Here is a 312-nt window from a genome sequence, read left to right as displayed (position 1 = left end):
TCCTTACATGTCCTTAGTGTTAAGCACTAAAAACGTCAAACGGATTGGAAGTTGAGTGTGCCATGGTGTTTTTTGTAAGTACCGTTCGCAGGAACGGATTGACAAGATTCTAAACCTTCATGACCAATCAGGCATTAACCGTAATATTTAGAATCGGAAATGAGAAATGACTGCGTTATTAGAATCGCAGAAGCACCGGCGAGTCGTTTTACCTGCCCATAAAATTTGCGACTATTTAAGCGCGTTTTCGTACTTTCGACGAGGAGCAACCACAATAAAGACGCTAGCAATGTCGATAAATTTAGACGCAAG

This window comes from Mycetomoellerius zeteki, unplaced genomic scaffold (genome assembly GCF_001594055.1).
Source record: "Mycetomoellerius zeteki isolate Tzet28-1 unplaced genomic scaffold, Tzet1.0 scaffold25, whole genome shotgun sequence".
Classification (NCBI taxonomy): domain Eukaryota; kingdom Metazoa; phylum Arthropoda; class Insecta; order Hymenoptera; family Formicidae; genus Mycetomoellerius; species Mycetomoellerius zeteki.
The sequence above is the reverse complement of the archived record's forward strand: the minus strand, read 5'-3'. Positions refer to the sequence as shown.